Below are 22,430 nucleotides of genomic sequence, written 5' to 3'. Positions count from 1 at the left end.
ATAATATAGGAGGCATATTTTGAGAAGGAATATGATAACCTCGAAGATAGAATTATTGCCGGATATATTTGATCTAGAATAATCCACAGACAAGTGCAAGCAATAAGGATAGGAGTTTATGTTTGGACATTGCTTTAGATACTTTTTGAAATGTATTCTCTATGTATTTTTTAATTTACTTTTAAGACAACTCCATGAAATTGATACTACTATCACAATTTTATAAACAGGGAAACTAAGGTACAGTAAGATTTAAATATATTTCCTACTATCAATTTACTCATGAGTAATAGCTAGGATATAAACCTAAATCTTTGTAATATTAAAGTTTATCCCTTTTTTTATTCTTTATTTTTAAGCCAAAGGCATATGGTTGAGTTAATCATTCTCCTCAGTTCAAAATACATTATTCTCTTTAATCTGTGCAAAACTCTTTTATTATTTTATACTTATTTATTAAAGGATACCTTTAAAAAAATCTCTATGCCTTGTTCCCATTACCATCTTTCCATAGGCAACAATTTCAGTGTGTTTGAAGTATATTTATTTTTTTATGTGTTTTTGAAAAATTATTGTTATTTTGTGTGCATATATTTTTAATTTATGGAAAAGATATTAATTATGAATCTTCTCCTTACTTTTTTTCTCTAAAGACTGTATTTTCTTAAAGACTCATCCATATTTCTGTGGATGATTCTAATTCATTGCTTCTAACTCCAACTTCTGCCCTTTCAATTTTATACAATTAATTCTGTAAAGCAAGGGACAGGCTTGGGAGACATCATTTATAAATATTAATTAAGCAATTACCATATTAAAAGCAACTGAGTCAACAAAACATTTGTTGAGCACTTACTACCAGACATCATGTTTAATGCTGGGAATACTGAAATAAGTAAGGTTCAAAATACAACCATAAGAGTCTCCCAGACCAATGGTAGACCCAATCATGCAAATTAATAATTATAATTTAGTGATTTATGTGCAATAATAGATACAGGCTTAGGCAAAAGTTCCAGTACAGAGCAGGGGTTGATGGTTTCTGCTGCGGTGGTGAGCAAGATTAGTGAACCGTAGAACAAAACAATGACCTTTTCAGGGTTTCGAAGAATGAATAGGAGGGATATTTTGAGTGGCTGGATGAGGAAAGAGTATTCTAGGAAACAGCACTTTTGACAAGAATTGTTGCATCCTCTGTCCTCCACAGGGACACAGCTGAAGGCCATCTCCACCTACACTCTCTTAAAACAATAGCATTGTTTACCTACCTGTTTCCTGAGACATGGATGGTTTTGTAAGTAAGTTTGAACACCTGTTACCTGATACAAAGAAAACTCCAGTCAATGGCCCAGCAACCACCCACATGTGCAGTTTGAGATAAACAGGTGAGTTAGCCAGTTTATTGTCCCCCTTGAGAGCCTCATCCAAGAGACCCCTTGTGTTGCCAGGTGGTCCCAGACAGTGGATCTGGTAGGACTTGATGCCTGATGACCAGTTGCATAATGATGAATAAATACAGAAGTTGATCTTAAGAAGAGTGAAGGAACAAAGCCTCTTCTGGGTAAAGAGAGAGATACCACCTTGCTTGCCACTTTTCTGTTCTCAGTTTTAATTCTATGAGCTGAACTTTGCTTCTTACCTGGAGGTGTGTGGAGGTTTCTCTGAACCTTGACAATCAATATCCCTCTATTATGAACTACTCTGAATCTCTATTGCTTATTACCTAATGATGTTTGAATAAAGCATCTATTCCAAGGCATACAGACCTGAGAGACTCTGGTCTGTTTACAGAGCTATAATTTATTTGCTATTGACAAGTATAAAATAGGTGGATAGGGTGGAGGAAAAGTCTGAAGGAATAATTGACAAGAGTTGGTGACTGGTTAGATATGAGACATAAAAATAACTAAATCTGGAGTTCCAAGCTAGAAAGTCCTGAAATAATAACGATACCAGGAAAATGAAAACAAAAAAAAAAAAAGAGGAAAAGATAAGTGAGAAGACTGGGAAATGTAAACACGAAATGGTATGTTGCAGAATGATGAGCACAGGTGCCTGCAATAATGTTAGGGAAAAAAAAGAGAGGATTCAATGAAGAAAAGCCAAGAATGAGACCATAAGTGGTCCAAGACAGAGGTGGTAAATTTTTTTTTCCTTTTTTTTCCCTTTTTTTTTTTGTTTGCAGTAGGATCAAACCAGTGACTGTGGGCATGCTAAGGAAACACCCTACGATTGAGCTGCACTCCCAGCCTAAAAAGTTTTTTAAAAAAAGAAATTAATAATAGTCTAAAATACAGCCAAGGCAACATGTAAATGAGACATACAGAAAGGCAGGACACATATGCAACAGTCTTACCAATCCTTCCATTTTAGAAAATTTTTCCGTGTCCTTAATATGCCTCCCTAGAATCTGTCTAGGATAACATGGATGTTATCTTGGATAGTAAAATCCTGGTCCATGGGAATCTGCTCTGTTAAAATTTGCTTTTTTTAATACTCAATAGAATGCCATATGTACTCACCAAATATATTTTGATTAATAAGATGAAGAAGGTTCCTGTGCTAAAGTTATCTTAATAGACTGTTAAAATTAGAAGGTGCTAATCTTGGCATCTGTGACTATTGGGAGAAACATTTGAAGACTCAATGTTTAGAAATGACATATAATGGAGCCTGTTCTCGGTGCATCCTTCAAGTAGTCACGGCTAATTTGGACGTGGAATTTTGACGGAATTTAAATTTGGGGATTTCCCATGTGCAGCATCATTTTGCAATCATGTGCTCAGCTAAAAATGTTCCTTTTCTAGGAACGCTCAGGCTAGTGACGCGTTGTTAGTTTGGAAAGAGAATAAAGGACAAATGTTGCCATCCTTCCTGTGCTGCAGACTTAACCAACTAATTAAATCCACTTTGCTTTCTGGGCTTATGGTGACTTTGTGTAATTCAGCCTGGAATCTTGTCACATCCAGAAGATCTGTCGTTGTCCAGGTTACCATGGCAGCTAAATTTTTTCCTTTTTGTGAAATTATCCCCAGCCCTTGGCTTCAGTTAACCACATAAGCCGGTGTATTATTAGCTTAATGAAGGGACCCTTTTTGCAGGCGTCACCCAATGCTGTCAGGTAGCTGTCCAACTAGCATGTTGTTGCTGTGTTTAGTATCTTATTCTCAGCATCCATCTGGAGCTCTCTTACAAAGCTGGTAGGTTGTGTGCCAGAGAACATCTTGCTGCCTCCGAAGAAAATCCATCTCCTTTTTCCTTGAATATGACCCATGACATCACATTGTCCTCCCCAGCCCATCCTGAGCTCTGCATTACAAGGGGTGGCTTTATCGCCATCTAAGCATGCATAGCTATTGTCTGTGCAATGATTCATTTTTCACGTCTGTAGTTATAATGCAACATTCTCTGGGATCAGTTTCAAACTCTAATGATTAACACATGTTTATTCATTCCAAAAGGAGCTGTGGCTGCAGTCCTTGCTGCACACATGTTAGTGTGGTTGTTTCCTTGTTATTATTTTTCTTCTCTAGGTTGGTTCTTCACATGGATCAGAGAAAGCAACCCTCAATTAACTCCTGAGATCTTTGTCCTCTGTCTTTAAGACACTGCTCTGCTCTTGCCATTTACCCGTGAGGTGAGTTCTCAGATCGCTGTCTGGATGCCAGGCGATAGTCATTGGAAGTTCTGCTTTGTGCCCTGCATTAAGCTTCACTCCGTTATGTATGCTCCCAGTACATAATGACAGCCAACTAATGGCAAATTTACCCTTAGAGACTCAAGGCAATAATGCACACCAGAAAAATACTGATGGGGAATAAAGCAATCTTTGATGGAATCTGAAATATGCCAGGTGAACATTTAATGACACAAAGGCAGAAACCCATGAAGAGGTTAGGAAAATTAGGGACATATTTTTTGTTTGCTAAAAAGAGTCAGCACAGGGTTGTCATTATCAGCAACTGCAGCTGGTGTTCATACTTCCCTGGGAGGCATCCCAGATTGTCATGGTCAGGTTCCTGGGCAGCGATGGTAAGCTACTTACCCATACCCTCAGAATGACAGCACCATCAGCTCTCCGCAGTGACCCAGGGAAAGAGCTACATTAACCAATATGCAAAAGACACAGATAATTTTGAGCCAATTATGATTTACTGAGGGATTTCTTTTGGTTAAATGCTTTTTAAAATCCTTTCTGAACCCCATCCTGAGCGGAATTCTCTGAGCCGTTGAAGTTTCTACAAATGCATCTGTACAGTGGAGGTTAAAGAGGCACTGTGAAATTTATTTCACCCCTGAATTTACAACTTTGTTAAGCAAAATGATATAAAACCCATAAAACTAAAGAGGCTAAAAATAAAAAGAGGGAAAACCAATAACGAACAAGCAATTGCAGCCAACTCTCTTCCCCTGCTCAAGATGAAATGAAGGAAGTAAGCACAGCACATGATAACTGACTGTATTTTCTCAGCTTCAATGGACTATACATGATCACAGAAAATGGCTATTTTTTCCCCCTGACCTAAACATTGCATTCCTGTCTGTCACTTATGTCTTCCAAACCTGCAAGTCTCTTTGATGGGACCATCAGTGTTAAGACTTAAAGGGAGAAGTACACAGTGATCACAATTTTTTTGTACATAGTCCCTAACATACTGGGAATGCAGAGTAAATGCCAAGCTATAATCATTTAAATGTTTTCTTTTGCTTATTCCATTTCTCATGTTCTGTTTTTGAATAAAGACCCATGGTACCCTTCATCTTCACATTGAATCATGCAGTGCCAGGAAGTCCCAGACCTAGGTTCAAGCACAGGCATTAGCAGGTTTTCTGCCAGGGTGGATTCATTCTTTCTATACTTTCTCGATGGTCTATAAATAGCATCACTTGTGAGGATTGTTGAAATAATTTGTTGCTATAATTATAGTGACATTTCTAGCATGTTATAATCATATAAAATGGCAAAAATAGAAGGATGCTATTTTGGTGGTTGTTTTTTTTTTTTTCCAATTCAGTTTGTGTTTCATGGAATATAAGAAAAGATTTGGAATGCTGCTTGTTTAGAGAAAGAGCTGTATTATAATAGGAGAGAATAATGACACACGAGAATCAAGAGTACTTCCTTAAGAAGAAAGTCAGCTGGATACTTTGAAATTGACATGATTTTAGCAAAAAGAAGAAAAGAAAAGGAAAAAGAATAAAATCCCTGAAGTACAATTCCATACATACAAGAAAAGTGAAGACATGTGATGATATTATTCCAGCTGAGGGCCTCAGCCAAACCAAAGTCATTTTAATTTTTCATAGGCTTTTACATTTTTGATGACAGCATCTTAGTTGAGGAGTCACAAATGTTTGAAAAAGAAATATCTAGGATGGTTGTACTGTGAGAGTCTTTGAAAAAGACAGTGTATTTGGAGTTGAAAAAGTAACTGCATTGTTTTCAAATGTGCAGCCATTGCCAATTAAACAATAAAGTTTGAGTAATAAAATGCTGTAAGTTGGTAAACCTCACACAGTTTGAGGGCTGTGCCAGAGTTATGGGTGCTTCCAAACCATTTCTCAGGACCCTAAAAAGGGCATACTGTGTCCACACAAGCTATGTTTACTAATGCAATTATAAAGTGTCAACGTATGTTTTGGATGCAATCCCTCTTTGTTCTTAGTGCCCAACACTGGAAGCTACTCTTTTGAGTAGGCCAATGACACCAAACGGCCAAAGGAATCGGCACCATTTAGCTTTCTTAGTTCTGATCAGAGTTAAAACTTTATGCTTCTTTGTGTGACTTTTCTGACAAACGTCTATGCATTCCCAAAGGGTGGAACTCATGTCCGGACTGAATGCTGCCATATTCTTGGCCTCTTTCCAGGAACCTGATAAGTGGCAAGCTGAGAGATAGTAGGTCCACATGAATTTAATAAATAAGTGATGAAACAGGAAGACTTCGATTAATTCTGTTTTCGAAATTTATAAGATTGTTAAGCTTGGACCAGCATTCTTCATCTTGGAGCCTCAAATTCTTTATTTGCAAAATGGTTGGTTTGGTCTGGAAGCTGTCCAAGGTCCTCAGCCTTAAATTCCATAAACGAAGATATATTAGATGCCCCAGGACTCTCCCATCACCTCTTTCCTGGGAACTGTCTGCTCAACTCTCAATTCCATCTGACATTGCAACTTTCCCTGTACCCTAGCCATTTAGGCCAGAGGTGGATTCTGGAATCTAGCTGGAATGAGCACATTGCTTCTCCCAGGTATTTGGTGTTAGGCTTGAGGACCTGACAATTACAATCTGCTTATGGTTGGGTCATAACCTGTGGACTTGGGAACCATGGGTTGACTGCCCCTGCCCAGTGTGGACAGCTAGAGAGAGGCCATCAGAATGGAGAGAGAGAGAGAGAGAGAGAGAGAGAGAAAGCCATCTACAGAGCAGAGGCCATGTGGCAAGTAGAGAGTTGTGGCAATTCCTGGTTCTTCTGAGGATTTCCTAACCTTGAATTCCATAGGGCAGCTTGTATACAGATAATAAATTTCCTTTTTCCTCATTTTTTGGATGAAAAGTAGCTCTAATTAGTTTTGTTACTTGTATCCAGAGGCCGAGTGAATATGAATATATATTCTTCTCAATAATTAAACATAGTTTTAATTGTTTTTTTTAGACAAAATCTATAGATTTTTCCAATTCCCATCCATAGAAACCTATACCCAATTGTTGTTGGGTAGCACCTATCAGCACCTGTGAGGCACTGCCTTTCCCTGGGATAAACTCCAAGTTAGAACAGTTTTGAGTTTCTTCATAGCAGGAACAATGTGAAACTGGGGCGATGAGGAGCCTTAGGATGAGTAAATAATTCACCCATTAGCACCATTTCTGAACAGATTGCTCCCACCTGCTATTGTTGACCTTAGCATCGTCCCTGGCACACCTGCCTGCAATTCTCAGCTTTTTCTGCACCTCTGCAGTCTTCCCAGACTGGGGACAAAAGTCGCCTCCCTGATGGATATCAATGCAAACCCTGTCTACACTTGGTCTCCTCTGAGCTGCCCTATCTTTTTGTCACGCACATCCTGACTTCATATTTCCTTTCCTGATCTCATTGAGAAATGAGAAATTGGGTTACAACTTACCTAATTCCATTAGCCTCATTATTCCTTAGAAATTCGAGTCCTGGAGAGGTAGGGCTACATAATGGAAGGAATCAGAAGACTTGGCGTCTACGGGTAACTGTGCCATTTTGAATAAATCTCCTTCATTTCTAATTTGTAAAATTAGAAACAAATTGCATGATTTCTGAGATACCCCAACTTCTCAGAAGAGCAGTTCTACTTTCTCAGGTCCTATCACTCATGTCCTTGGCAGGAAGGGGTTGAATCTTGTTTGCATGTGGATGGTTTTCATGATGGGTCTCTGGGTTTTATCCTAGATGCTTTTAAGTTTTAACTAAGTGAATTTTAAGCAAGAGGTTCACAACTGATGGGAGGAAAGTTATCCTTTAACCTGGAAGGACCTTGAACACCTAGGCCACTCTCTCTCCATGTTGGCAATAGCCCCCTCCCCCTCATTCTTTTTTTTCTGTGTCTTTTCTTGATTGGCAGCACCAGCAGTTCTGGTCTCTCTCTCTCTCTCTTTTTTTTTTTTTTTTTGCCTCAGTTTGTTAAGATTTCTGGTTTCTCCTCCATGAGAAAACCTTTGCACACAGACATGGAAACATGCTCCTTTTGCCTGCTCTGCAGCTATCATCTGAGCTTGCAAGGGGTTGGAATTCTCAATTTTTTCCCCCTCCTTTTATTGCTATCTTGAACCTTTACTTTGTTCTGTGAATGATATACCCTTCACAGGTATATCACTGAGTGGCAAGACTCTGAGTGATTGGGCTTAGGAATGCCAGGCAAATGTGATAACACCACAGGGTTTGTTTCATAATTGGTATTTTATATTTTTGTATGTGTGTATGATGCTCAGGATTGAATCCAGGGCCTTATGCATGCTAGGTTAGCTCTTTGCCACAACTCTAGCCTAATGGTGCTCTATTAATGTGAACCCATATAGCCACATTGGCCTGAGCCCTTCCTTTCACATGACAGACTAGCCATCACACACCCATCAGCTACAATAGTTTATTTTGTGGGTAATTCAGCTTCCTAGGCATGGCCGCCCTGCAGGGCTGAGTGACCAGAGGAAGGAGAATTCCTACAAAACTGTCCAGCAATTTGGAATTCCTTCATTACTAGCACTTATCTTGGGTCAGATTGTGAATGATAATAATGCTTAAGACATTTAAAAAAATAACTGTTATAGATTTATTAGACTTTATTGTGCCTCTCTGCTGACTGTGACCACTTGTCCTTGTCAATTTATGAGTTTTTCAACTTACTTTCCCTAGGAGCTGAGATCATACCAAAGGAGAGACTGAAAATAAAGTAATTCTTTAAGTGGAAAAGAGATTTTCTTAGGACTATCACTTTGCAAAAATAAAATTAAAGATAATATAGGTGCATGCAATGTCATGGATAATGACAAGAATCTAGATAACAGCCAAGAAAAGGCAACATTATTGCTTTCTTGCAAACAAGCCAAAAACAATAGTTCATCAAGTTTCCACTGTATTCATAATGGAGTATTTTATGATCTTCTAAAAAGAAGTTTTATGAAATTCAAGACTTGTGCTTTGGATGAAAATGCCAATTTTTGTTTAAAAAAATTTAAACATATTTGCCACACTTTCATTCTAAATTCCAGACTAATTTCTTTGGGCCTAAGGTCTCTACAAATTTGTTTGTTTGTTTGTTTTCCTTTTGTAACATAAAAAGTGACCATTGTTTTTGCAATGGCTAATCTTGGCCTTCTATTTCCCTCATATTTTTTTATGATAGATTTTGGGGATGGATTCATTTAGTCTTGGCAGTTACTTAATCTTCTTGTCCTTTGCAACTTTGGAGATTTCTCCAGTTGGCAGGAAGGAAGGGAAGTCTGTACTGTTGAATACCAAATCTGGCCTCTATTAGAGAGCTGGAGGAAAGCTTTTTGGAGTGACATTGGAAACAGCCAAAGAACAACCCAAAGACCTTTTGGCATTGATGGAGAAAACTTCTGACTGAATCATTGGTGACCAGGCCGGCAGGGCACCTTCCTTATTCTGAATGAATAAAAATGTCATTGATGGTGTTCAGCTTAGGTAATGTGTTTTAGAAGACAACCAAAGTCAAAGGAAAAGCCTGATATGGCCAGAGTTTTGATTAAAAAGATTGCTCTTTTTGACTTACTTTAAATGTCGTGCTATTGTTACTGAATCTTTTTTTTTTTTTTTTTTTTGTCTTCTGTACAGTACACCAATCATCAAAACAATCAATTTTTCAGAGAGAAAAGGTTTATTTACAAGGTATCCAAGTGTGGAGGTTGTAGACCCAACATCTATCTCCCTGAAGTTAGGGGTTGGGGATATTCATGAGATAAAGAAGTGGGGTGATTTAAGGCACGGGGTAAAAATGATTGGACCTGAGGCAATCAGTGATTTGCACATGCGTAATGGATCTTCTTACACATGTTCAGAAAATGGCGGTGACAGCGTACTATCAGGGTAGTCTTTGGCCTTCCTAAAAGTCACCCTTAAGATATGCACTCATCAGGCCCATGTGAAGAGTTTGTGTTTTCAATCAAAATGGTCTTCAAGTCTCTGAGAAAAACATGACTGTCATAACTCACATATCAGGGGTGTTTTCCAAAACAAAGCTAGTGAGAGATTAATAATATTTTGCTCAGCTATGTAACCTCCAAAATTAGTGATATTTAAAGTCAACTATAAACAAGTAACTAAAAGCTAAGAGAAGCTAGAGGATTTATTCAGGTTGTCCCTCAGTCTCACTAGAGTCAGACAGAAGGGTACATCCATTTGGCTAGTTGTCACAGCCAGGTAATCCTTGCAAAGACTCCTTTATCAAACAGTCTTCTACTACTATTGTCTACCACTGAGAGTTAATGAGGGTACACCAAACAAGGGGTTATTTCAAGAATCCCAGGTATGGTTACCACCCCACAAACTATCGATCTAGGACAGGAGGCTGATGTAGATAACAGATTATATTATATCTAATAACCCATTATATTTCCTTCTGGGAAAGAATTGACAAAATTTGGGGAAGCAGTAGGTGAGACAAGTCCTGCTTGGTTTGAACCAATGTCCCAGGGTTGGTGGCTTCTCTACTTCATTTTCTGCTTTCTTGGGTTTGACAGTGACCTGAATAAGGCAGGATTAGTGGGAGAGGTATTAGGAGGGTGCAAAATCTGGTGACTGTTTGCATTCTTTTGTTGGGAGGCACATGTCTGTTATCTGAATGAGCTGCTTTGCTATAGCAAAACCTCATAGGTATCCTCAGTTTTTCCAGAATAAACACCTGGAGCAACTTAAAAAGGGTGTGAGACTAGGAAGTGGAAACTGTACCTGTGTGTGTATGTGTGGAAAAGGCACAGAGAGTAAATATCCATGCTGTCACATGCTTTTTTCTCAGAAAACAACCATCCTTATTCTTGCCAGTGAAACTTACATAAGTATGTGAGCAATAGATAAAAAATGGAGAAGACACTTTTCATTCAATCCTGTCTTGCTTTAAAGGAGAAAGGAGACAAAAAGGTATAAAAAGAGAGGGCAGTTTCTTTGTAATACTTATAGGCCAACCAAAAGGGTCTGATATGATTTTAATCTCAGTGATTTTTGAAATTTAGCAAGGAAAGGCAATGCTTGAACTCCATTTCTGACACGTTAAATAATGATAATATATGCTTTAAAAACTCATTATAACCATTAGCATGAATAACTAGTGATTTAGAATTTGAGTTAAATAGTTAGGCTGCTACATTTTGTGCTCTTTAGATGTTTGAATATAATTATTTGAGGATTAAACCGAGAGACATTGATCAGTCCCAGAAATAAATAGCAGGCTTGCTTGCAAAGCCCAAATTGGAATGGAAAAATAAAAATTCGTAGAGAAAGTGACTGTTGTGTGAATTAATGAATAAACAGAAGATATTCCACACCTTAATTATAGGAAGATTTCAGGAAAGGAATTGATTAAAGTTTTTAAGAAGACGATGACTGAGTAATAGGCAATTTTAGGAAACAGTTGTACTTTTGTTTCTTGCTTTGTATAGTCTCTAATATGGGAAAAAGAATTTAGTAAAAAGGCAAATATTATATTTTAATTATAATTATATTATTTAATAATCATCTTGATTTAGACAAAAAATGATGATAGGCTACTGTTCTTGGAATAAAAGAATATCTCAGTCTCATTTAAAGATGATCTCAAATGGCAATTGTATATCAAATCAATACAAACCCACTGTAGCATCCTTATTTCTTCTAGATAAATCCTGAGTAGTTTATGTTACACCTAGACAAAATGGAATTTATCATAGAATCTAAAAAAAAAAAAAATCAGTAGACATTTGCTTTGTTAAAAACATAACCTTGGGTCTAACAGAGTTGAATGTATTTAGACCACAGGATCAGTTGACAGCATGTATGTTTGGAAAAAGAAAAAAAAAAACCCTTTCAATCAATTTTTTGTTATGGTATAAATGTGTTTCAAATGATTTAAGTTAGACCAGAAAGGCTGATTTCAATGTACCTTTATTAAGGATTTCATTGACGTACAAGATCAGTATTCTTTGGACTGAATGTACTACCAGTTGGGGTGTTAGTGAAATACCAAGCAAGGTGAACAAAGTGGTCAACTCCAAAAAACTATTCTGAAGTTCTCACCAACATAAAATTGTCAAAAAGCAACTATGAAATGGCATGTGGAACAGGATGCAGGAGGCATTGTTCAAAGGCTTTGCTGCCTTTGAATCACAGCCCACCAAAAGATTAGCAAAATTCTAACATATAGGAATGTGAGGAAGTTTCTGGGTTCACTCATCCCTCAGAGACTTAAAAAGACACCAAAAAATTCAAACCCTCAAACCACTTTATAATGTAAAAAAGAAATCCAATCCACGTATGCTTGTAATTTCCATAAATTAGCTTTGTAGGCCAGCGCGGTGTTTCGTAACATCGTGGAGCAATGCATCATACAAATTAGCCGAGGGTTCTGGCCAAGAACGGTTTTAAGGAAGATTACAGATACTCTGCCCTTTCTCACACAAGGGGGTCCAATCTTCTCTGTCTGATTGGAATCACAAAGAGGAAACTGAAGACTTCATGCAAAATATTATTGTAAACCAGTGGCACAAAGGCCCTTTTCAAGGGACAGCTCTTGACGACTATCAGCAAGGTGGGGGAAGGAGTGGCTCCTTCTGCTGGTGCTGGGCTGGTTTTCTAACAGGAGGTCATCCAGATTAGGGCTCTGAAACGATGGGCTGGATTTGCAAATCATATTTTCAAACAAGCAAGAAGATACAATTAGGGAGATCAATGTATGAAAACAGCACCTGGGTCTCCTGGAGTGGGAATGCAAAATTGTGCTGAGGATTCAAGAAGCATTTGGACACGGTTTTAGCAGTGAAATGTAACTTTTTTTTTTTTTTTTTTTTTAATGCTGCCACTTCAGAAACCTCAACTGTCATCAAGAAGTCACCTCTTCGGGCTTCTGTGATCCTTTTCTCCTTCATGCCCATTCCCACCTCCATGCCTTTGCCCCTCCCCCCACCCCCAGGTTACCTGTCCTGAGACCTATGCACACAACCCCAACAATTAACAGCTATGCACTACACTCTGATGCTCTGCAGCCTCACTGCTTGAATTTAGAATTCAAAGATCTTTAAGACCCAGGCACTTCTCTCTAGGAGTTTAAAAATCTCCTTAAAATTATAAGAAAATATAGTATAAAAATAAAATGGATAAATAAAAATCATCAAATGCATGGTAGTGATTTGGGAATTTGGAGGAAGGAGATCATCACCCTGGAAACCACTGAGACTTCATGGAGGTGAGATTTAAGTTGGCCCTGAGGGGCAAGCAGGATTCAGGTAGGCAGGATAGGATGGGTTGGTGGTGTGGGTGCTGTTTTCATACATTGACACTGGCAGGCAAGAAGAGCCAAGGAAAGAGACCAGGGAGAGGTGATGTCAGAGTGGTTCTGATGGTCGGAGCAGGGATCAGCTTTTTTTTCTGGGCAAAGCACTAGCACTTTTACATTTTGTTGGGCTGTTTCGAGACCACTAGAGAGGAGCTATTAGAATGCAGAATATCTTAGGGATGATTCTCAGAGCATAGTGCAGAATGGAAAGTGGGATCTGTTGTTCAAAAAGCAGGGAAGCAAATTACATTAAATTTCAAAAATAGAAAGCTAATTTTTGGTATTTGTAATCTCTCTCTCTCTCTCCCCCATTTCTATCTTTTTGTTGTTGTTATTGTTTCATTGTTGCTACTTAGTGCCAGCTTCCTTGGACTTGGATACTTACAGGGAAAGTTCAGTCTTCCACAGGAGCCTGGGGATCCTAGCTCACAATGCACAGAGAGTCTTCCTGGTGCTAGCCTTTGGGCCAATGTGCTTTTTCCTGACTGGCATTGGGAAAGTTGAGCCAGCCCTCTTCCCTCCCCACGGCCCAATGCCCTAACCATAGCAGAGATGTGACCTCAAGAAGACTCACCTGGTTGGGTTAGGTACCTGGATCTGGGTGGGTGCATGTACCTAGACCTGTCCTTCCCAGAGTCATAACTTGCCTCTGCCTGGAGTGGAGGGCATCATCAATCCCTGGGAAGGAGTAAGGAGAAAGAGCCTAATGGGATCCAGGGAGCCAGGGAACAGGGTGTCTGGGAAACCATGGGGGAGACTGAAAGCTGCAGGGAGGAAGGACTGCATGTGAACTGAGGCTCTAAGTTCCAGCCAGTGCCTTGCTGTCTCATTGGACTTCAGTCACAAAACTGGGTAGAAGTAACACGACTAGGAATTCCCAGATAGGCATCACACAGAGTTAAACACAGATGCTTCTGTTTGACATCATGTGTGGCTTAACTGGCTGTACATGGAGACCCCAGTTGGTCCTGTGAGGGGTCAAGGCCTTGTCAATGGCCTGGTTTGACTTAGGGTTAACAATAGTATGGGAAAGGAAGGAACCATATAAGGTGAAGAAGAAGGGGAAACCTTATAAGGCAGAGGAGGGAACTAAGGACAGTGGTAAGTTGGAGCCAACAATTGAGTTTAGAACTGGGGTCAGAGGGCAAACAATGATGCTCTGACATGAAAAGCAGAAGTCAATTTATGTAAGTTTTAATTTTGGTCTTAGGGGTAGAATTGGAGGAGGGGCCAAGGTAATTCCATTTTATACAACCAAGTTTAGGTTGAGAGCACAATTCCTACTGGGAGGTATCCCACTGGCAGGGGGATGCACAGCAGAGAGCTTGGGAGAAAAAGGGCTGAGATAGAGACTCCTCCAGAATCGACTCAGAGAGAAGAACCGTGAGGGGCAGACCCAGAGCAGACAATGGGCTCACCCTGTACCTGCCTTTAAAGGACAACAAGAAAGAGGTTCCCAGGGAGAGAGCAAGGTCAGCAGAGAGGAGCCAGCATGAGGCTAAGAGAGGAGAGAACTGTTAGCAGGTGCATGCAACCTAAGAACCCAGAGAATCCTGGAGAATGAGAACAAGAAACTAATTACTAATCATAATCTCCAAAGGTCTAGTTTCAGTGGCATGATTAAATGCCTTACTGAGTGAATGGAGGGCTGAATGTACATTGTGACTTTGGCTGAGGTCAGTGTGGGATGGACAACATAATGAGACGCTTTGGAGGCAAAGAATCAAGATTCAAATCTTTTGGACACTTTCTAGTTGCATAATTCCTTAATTATGTAAGAAAGTTACCTGATATCTCTAACTTCCAGTTTCTTGGCTTCTGAAATGAGCATATCAATAAGATATTATTCACATGAGGATTTGGTGAATGCAAGGAGAATATACTGTAATTTTCAGCATGGTACTGAGGGTTGAGAGCAAGAATGGTAAGTAAAGCATCTTTGTGCTCCCAGGAAGCCCTGCAGTTTGGTGATTGTGATAAATATGCAGACTTGAGTGACTGTAACATAGGACAGTACAGTGTTCCGATAGAAACATAAACAACTTGTTAAGGGAGCAAGAAAGGAAAGGGTAGCCCCACAGCACAGTGACCAAGCTTAGCATCACAATCAGGCTAGTACTGATTAAAATCTCCATTCTATCACTCTCTGTGACCTACAGGTGATACAGACTACAAGTGGGCCCTGATACTTACTCTATGACTCACACATCATATACACAAAAAGTTTAAATTGGGAACACAGCTGCTCTGCTTAAGATTGTAATTCTCTGCCTCCCTTGCTGGTAGGTATGGGCATATGACCAAGTTCTGGCTTATGGAATATAGAAAAAAAAAAGGTGTATGGACAAGTTCTATTTACCATTTATCTTTCCCCTTCTTGATGGCTGGAATCCAGATGTGATGGTTGCAACTGATTCAGCTACCTTGGGCTGCACAGCAAGTAAAAGATGAAGTTTGAGAATAATGTAGCAAAAAGACAGAAATTGCCTGAATCTGTTACCTTCCTGATCTTCCAACTTCCCCTAAACAGCTTATGGTTTGGATTGTAAAATACAAGAGAAATAAATTTCTTTATTGTTTAAGTCACTGACATTTCGGTTCATTTTGTTACTCTAACTACACTTGTATCCTAAACAATAATGTACCTATGCTCATGTATAAGTAGGGATAAAATACTTCACAGAGCTGTGAGAACTGAGTTCAATTTATGTTAGCTGTTGTATCAGTTAACTATCACTGCATGATGAACCACTCCAAACCTGGCAGATTAAAGCAACCAACATTTACTTAGTTCATAATTCTTCAGTTTGGGGGTTTAGATGGGACTTTACTGTGTGGTTCATCTTATGCAGTTACAGGTTGATTGGATAGCTCTATTTCTGGGGATTAGGCATTAAGCTAGCACAGAATTACTCTACCATATTCTGTTGGTCAGAGCAAATATCAATTCAATCAAATCTAAGAGGTGGCTAACCAACCTCTATTTCTCTATAGGATTAGCAAAATGACGATGAAAAGGTTGTGGATAGAGGGAAGCCATTAATTAGAGCTATCCATGCAATCAATTTGTTGCATTCTGTCCTCTGGTCCCACTTACTCATAGACCTCCTATATGCAAAATATGTTCACATCCTCATAAGACCTCTCAAGATCTCAGGAATAATGTGCATAATCATGGCATCAAACTCAATATGAGTTCTGCACATGACTCTTTGGTTGTGGCTTTTCTTAATCTGGAAGCATATGAAATACACCTGAGTTACTTATCCCTAGAGAATCAATATATGATAATGACGCAATGGGCAGGGTAACTGCCATAAATACTCCTATTGAAAAAGAGAGAAGGGGAGATACTAATGGGAACTGGTCCATAGCAGTTCCGAAAGCTTACTGGTAAAATGCTGCCATGTCCCCCCAACTCTGGAGGTGGGATCCTGATTAGAACTTGGTTTTTGTCCTTATGAGTAGTTCCCTGTCCATTTTTCTATGAAGTTCTTATTCTATTCTCTGGTTGTCTGTGCTCTAACCTCTGAGATATATTTCTTTTCATATTACTCTCTTTGGCAGTGTTTAAAGAAATAGCTCACATTGGGCAATATAATATAAATAATATAAGATAATAAGGTATAAATGACTTTCTTAGACTACTTTTACTTATACATAGTAAACGACTCAAAACCCTTTGCACATTTTGAATACTTTCAGTTCTTTTAGTTTGGGTTGTCAACACTTTGCCAGTGTAATCTCTTAAAAATGTAGTGGGTTTTTACTTATTTGATTATATTATCCACCTAATTAGATAGATGTCAACATCACCATTATTTTCTAAACACAGATTTACTTACTACTAGTTTGGAAATAGGTTTTTGTGAGATTAAGACAATATTCCTGAATTCTTTTGTCCAGACAAAATGGTCTACTGTGATCATTTTAGAGGTTTGATAAGAGGTCAGGCAACCACACCCTTGATTTAATCTATGCCCTCATTCTGCATTTAATTTTACAAACTGTTTGCTGGTAGAAGAGAATAGAAATGAGTGATTGTTATATTTTATAATCCAGCAAATCATTTTTCTTATAAACTGGCCAGTTCTTTCTTTATCTCATCTCTCTCTTAATGTCCCTTGTCATATAGAAGTAGCTAGCCAACACCTTCACTATTTGGACTGAGGTTGGATTCAAATCCAAACAGTTTTAGATGCATTTTAATCTTCTTTTCTATGTATTATGTACATATGTATGTATGTATGTATGTATCTATTTATCTACCTACCTTCCTACCTACCTATTCATCTTGCTGCAGATTCGAGTTTAAAAACATAACAACACTATTGAGAAAAAATTCACATACTATAAAGTTCACTCTTTATAAATTGTGTAATTTTGTGGTTGTTCAACAACTACCACTCTCTAATTTTAGAACATTTTTGTGCCTCCTCAAATCCCTTGCACTCACTATCAGTTAATGAATATTGTTCCCTTCTTCCAGTTTCTGGTAGGCATTAATCTAATTTCTTTTTCTTTGGATTGGCCTATTCTGGTCTTTTCTTATAAATGGAGCTATAATTGTACAAATATGTGTCCTTCTGGAACAGAGTTCTTTCATTTGTTGTAAACTGCAGAGGCAATAGTTTTGTTAAGAGTTTTGCTGTTACATAACAACAGTTGCCTTTTTTACTAGTTTTGAGTACAACTTCCCCACCATTTCTATAGACTTTGCTAATAGTATACTTTTGGTTTTCCATCTTCCACACTAAAATCAGTGCTGCATATTTTAGATTTGGGTTAGATGATCATTCCACTCCTGGTACCAATTTCCACATCATTATTTATTACCAAAATCATGTTATATAAAAAACAACCAAACTTCAGTGGTATGCAAAAATAACCAGTTTTATTCATGGGTCTTCAGGTCTGGTTGTGACTGAATCATATGCGTAGCTGCTATCCACTATGTGTCAAACAGTTTTGTTGGCGTCTTTTAGGCATTGGCTCACCATTTGATTATCTGGCATGGCCTCTCAGGACAACTGGGCTCTCCTTCATGCGGTCTCTGTCCTTCAGCAGACTAGCCTGGCTCTTTCTCACAGTGGCTGGGCAGGGTTCCAGGAGAGGAAGAATAAGCACATGAGTCCTCTCCAAGGCTTAGGCTTAGAACTGACTCACTGACAGTTTGCCAAAGCAAATTGCAGGCCATCCCAGAATCAAGTGGTGGGGAATAGATTCCCCTCTCAATGGGAGGAGCTACAAATTTATATTGTAAAGGGAAGTCCTTAACCAGAACCATCAGTGCAATCAATTATAGCTGTATTTAAATTACTGACACCAAATAGCCACAGCCAATTCAATGACTATTGGAGTTCCAATTTTTTTTCCTAATTTAACTCAGCAAACTGTTATTAAGTACCTACTATTTGCTAAGCACTGCATGTGATACCGAGAAATGCAGTGGAAACTTTCTCTATGGAGTTTATAGTCTATACAAAGAAAACAGACATGTAAGCCAAGTACTAACCAATATTACAAATTCACCAGTATATTCAGGATGCATTTATGTGCCCACCACCATAGTGAAGACATAGAATGGTTCTATTGCAAGGACATGTTGGACTACAATCTATAGTCACAGCTACTTCCTTCTCTTTCCTGCTTCCTAGATTCTGGCAATTAATTTTAATTTTTTTTGTGTGTGCATGGGATAGAGCCTAGGACTTTGAGAATACTAGCAAGTTCTCTACCACTGAGCTGCATCCCAAGGATCCTTCTTATTTTTACAATATGTTCTTTAATTCCATAATCTGGTTATTTCAAGAATGTCTTTTAAATGGATTCATGTAGCATGTGACCAGTTAATATCAGATTTTTTAAATTTTAAATAATTCCCTTGAGTTCCATCAAAGTTGTTATATGTGTCAATAGCTTAAAATTTCTTTTTACTGCTGAGTAGTAATCTATGGCATAGATGTATCACAGTTTGTTTAAACATTCCTTCACTGAAGGGCATCGTGACTATTCCCAGGTTTTACTGATTAGAAGTAAAGCTGCAACAAACATCCATGTTCAGTTTTTGTGTGAATATAGCTTTTGATTTACCTGAAACAAAGTTCCAGGGGTATAATTTTTCAGAATGGCTGTATCATTTCGTATTTTCATCAGCACTGGAGGAGAAATCCAATTTCTCAGCATTCTTGTCAGCATTTAATATTTTTATTTCAGCCCTTCTAACTAGTATGCAGTTTGTCTAACATAGTTTTAATTTGCATGTCCCCAGTGGCTTAGAAAAAATGAAATATCTTTTTGCATGCTTATTTGCCATCTGTATATCCTCTTCAGTAAAGTGTGCTTATGTCTTTTGACCATTTTCTAATTTGATTATGTTCTAGCATTTTTTCAAACTTATCTATAAAATATCTTATAAAAATCTCTAAAGAGTATTTTCCACATAAGAGAATGAAGTCATTAAATTTCCAATACATTTTATTCAGAGAGATTACGCAGACCATGCATGATAAAAACTTTTTTCATATAAGTAAATGGAACTGGCCCTGCCCATGATAGTTGCTAGTCTCTTGTGCAGCATACAGGTGCTGAAGAATAACTATTTGCTTAAGCTGGCACTTGTAATTGCACTTGTACTTAAGCAAACAAGTTTGGTCTTAGGCCCAACTAAAGCTTGTTATTCATGCATCTCTAAAGGAAACTGTTGGCCAGGCACTTAGGTGGCAGGCAGGTAAGGGCCAAAGTACAATAATGGTGCAGTTATTTGTGTTGGATTTGTAACTGGAAAAATCTCCTCACTTAGAAAAAAGCAAATTTCAGCTTTTGATTCTCTTCATCTCCTCTAGTGTTTATAGTTAAATGTGTCTTAGACTTATAACTTGTGTTTTTTATCTAATGAGTTCAAGAAACAGACATTAGTTTTATCTCCTTAGTAAATCATAACAGCTGAATCAACATTTATACAAAGTGTTGAGCAATACTGATGCAGCCACCAGGTACTATCCCTCCCCCAATTAGAGACCCTACCATAATTAAGCTTCTTCAAGAACCCCTACCATAATTAAGCTTCTCTTCTTGTCAGAAAGATTTTTACAAAGAGTGTGATCAGGATTTCAAAGGATTTCCTCAGAGAGTTCAACATAGTTTGAAGCTTCCTCTTTCCTGTAAATGCCAGGTTTGCAAACCAATGACATGACAGACTCTTCAGTAAAAACTTGTGGAACCTCTGTCTAGCCTAAGAGTAGGACAAAGAGTACCTGCCATGTTACCACCCACTGTTATGTAACTCCCCGCCTCCACACACACTGGGTATAAATCTCAAAGAATTTTCAGACCCAGGGTTCAAAGATTTTTAGGCATTAGCTCCTCTGGACTGCTGCAGGTTAAATAAACCTGATTCCTGAGAATTCCCTGGGCATCCAATCTCATCTGTCCTACATCAATACATTCAAGCCTTAGTAATTAGTTAATTTAGAGGAGCAGGGGGGAGTTACTAAGACTCATGCTAGAAATTCCCCATTTTCTCTATGTCAACTTGAAATAATATCCTTTTGTGTGGATTTTTTTTTTCCTGAATAGAATATTTTCAAAAGAATTCTGTAAGGGGTTGGGGTTGTGGCTCAGTGGTAGAGTGTTTGTTTAGCACACATGAGGCACTGAGTTTGATCCTCAGCACCACATAAAAATAAAAAAGAGATATTGTGGTCTACCTAAAACTAAAAAATAAATATTTAAAAAAAATTCTGTAAGACTTTGCAACTTACTGTTTTGAAACTTAAACAATCAAATACATATACATCATAAGGCTAATATTCTTATTGTGGAAGAATAAAAACATATTTTTAAATACTGTCAGAAAAACGGCCTCATAAAACAATACATTAAATAGGTGGCAATAAATATCAAATTCAGAAATCTGTTTGTGTCAAGAACAAATGATTAAAGAGAACTGACATGCACTGAAATATGGACTACTTTAGAGAATGCTTCAAGAAAATAACAAAAGCAATAAATAAATAATCATTTATATTATTTCACTTTTTTTGTAAATGATTCATTGATTAAAGGGCAGACAGGGTTAAGTAATTCAATCACCCGACATCAATCAGAGACTGAATTTTTAGCTTGTGAGGTGCAAACTGGTTTAAAGAGCTCAAAGGATTGTTCTTGGTTGTTTTTTTTTCTAGGTAAATCATTTCTGGTTTGGGAAGCACTAGTGTTGCTGGGTCATTTGATCATTTGCTAACAGAAAAAGTCATCCTGGAATGAATCCAAACACCTGGAACAGGTTGGTATTCTAACAGCCATTGTTGAATGCTCATGAACATGTGTAACAAGCCTTGTTGGTGGCATGATGAAGATACTCAGGCTGTGAGAGGCTGGGGAAGGCACATTCAGTACCAGAGATCTCCATAGTATGTACTCATTGAGCTCCTTCCACAGTCTAGCTCTGTGCCAAGTACTGCAATACAGAAATGAAAAATACCTGCTTTCAAATAGTTCACAAACTCACATGGGAGAAAAAAAGATCATTGAATACAATGGATGTAAATAAGAATTATTGTGGCAGAAAGTGTATGGTATTACTCAAGTGCAGAGGAGGTCTGATTCATTGCAATGATGGTAATAGGGTAGGAGGGGTAAAGGAAAAGATCCTGAATTAGGTGAATATTTAGATACATCATGAAGGTGAAATAAAAATTTGCTCAGCAGATATATAGAAGGGACAGGTAAAGGTGTGAGTGTGTATGCAGCACTTTGAAGACTGCTAGTAGTTGGCTGTGGAGGAAGTAGTTGGGGATGTCTAGAAAGAGGCAGGAGGTGAAGGCTGCACAGGTGGGCAGAGCCAAATAAAGACAGTTATTTAAAGATTTGATGCAGGATAGTGACATGATGATACAGGCAGAATTACAGAAGTTTTATTGCATGCTGAGACTATTTACTTGCAATCCCAAGAAAGCAAAAAGCGAAATCAGGGGAGGTCATTGGTGCATGCGTGTGTGTGTGTGTGTGTGTGTGTGTGTGTGTGTGTGTGTTTGTGTATTGCTTCTCTTGAGCCCAGCCTTTTTTTTTTTTTTTTGAGTATAGAGCTAAAAAGAGAATGTCCTTTAAATGTCATTGGACAGAGGTTATCACTGGGCACATTACTTCCTATAGGTCCATGTCCTAAACCTGGGGCATGGCAGCTAGATAGAGAAATATGGGTGCTGATATTTGTCCTTCCCATTCACAAATGCTGTGGACTCCTTGAATGAATCCTGTTTGCATTCACATCTCTTATTTCTATGCTAAGGGTAGGATATAGCCTGAGATTGTAAAATAGTGACAGTTGGGGATATTCCCCACTGTACTAACAGAGACTGCAGAAAATAATGAAAGAGTTTTAAACTATGATATATGAATGAAGGCTGAAAAATCT

This window comes from Ictidomys tridecemlineatus, chromosome 10 (genome assembly GCF_052094955.1).
Source record: "Ictidomys tridecemlineatus isolate mIctTri1 chromosome 10, mIctTri1.hap1, whole genome shotgun sequence".
Classification (NCBI taxonomy): domain Eukaryota; kingdom Metazoa; phylum Chordata; class Mammalia; order Rodentia; family Sciuridae; genus Ictidomys; species Ictidomys tridecemlineatus.
Note: the sequence above shows the minus strand (reverse complement) of the source record.